The sequence below is a fragment of the Chrysochloris asiatica genome, unplaced genomic scaffold (assembly GCF_000296735.1).
Source record: "Chrysochloris asiatica unplaced genomic scaffold, ChrAsi1.0 scaffold00334, whole genome shotgun sequence".
In the NCBI taxonomy this organism is placed as follows: Eukaryota; Metazoa; Chordata; class Mammalia; order Afrosoricida; family Chrysochloridae; genus Chrysochloris; species Chrysochloris asiatica.
The window spans coordinates 1,266,839-1,267,604 of record NW_006408852.1 but is presented as its reverse complement, the minus strand read 5'-3'; positions in this window follow the sequence as shown (position 1 = coordinate 1,267,604).

Sequence of the window (766 nt, the reverse complement as noted above, 5' to 3'; positions counted from 1 at the left end):
TTTCTCATTCTCTGCATAGTAAACCATGTCAGATTCAAAATGGTCAAGACCAGATCAAATGGTGAAGGCCTAAGCTATCAAAGTTTTGCTTTCCATTCCATTTTTGACAATCTCCAATTTTTCTAGATTCATACTTTGCACATTCCATGTTCCAATTGTTAATGGATTATTGCAGCCGTTTTTCTTCATTTTGAGTTGTGCCCCATCAGCAAATGAAGGTCTCGAAGGCATTACTCCATCATTATAGTCAGGTCTACTTTGTGGAGGCAGCTCTTCCGAAGTCATATTTTGAGTGTGTTCTAACCTGAGGGGCTCATCTTCTGGCACTATATCTGACAATATTCTGGTGCTAGTCATCAAATTCAATATTCAATATTCTGGTACCATGTGATAGTGTTTCATTTTATTCATAAGGTTTTCATTGGCTAAGCATTCGGAAATAGTCTGCATATCCTCCTTCCAATTCTGTCTTAGTCTGGAAGTTCAGCTGAAATTTGTCTATCATGGGAGTCCATACTGGCATTCAAAACACTGGTGATATAGATTCCAGCATCACAGCAATATGAACACCACCACAGTGTGACAAACTGACAGGCCAGTGGTGGACATATGTTGTTGTTGTTAGGTGCCATCGAGTCAGTACTGACTCATAGCAACCCTATGCACAGCAGAATGAAACACTGCCCAATCGTGGGCCAACATCACAATTGTTGCCACACTAGATTCAATCGATGCTGCCACTTTATCAGTCCAATTCACTGGGGGT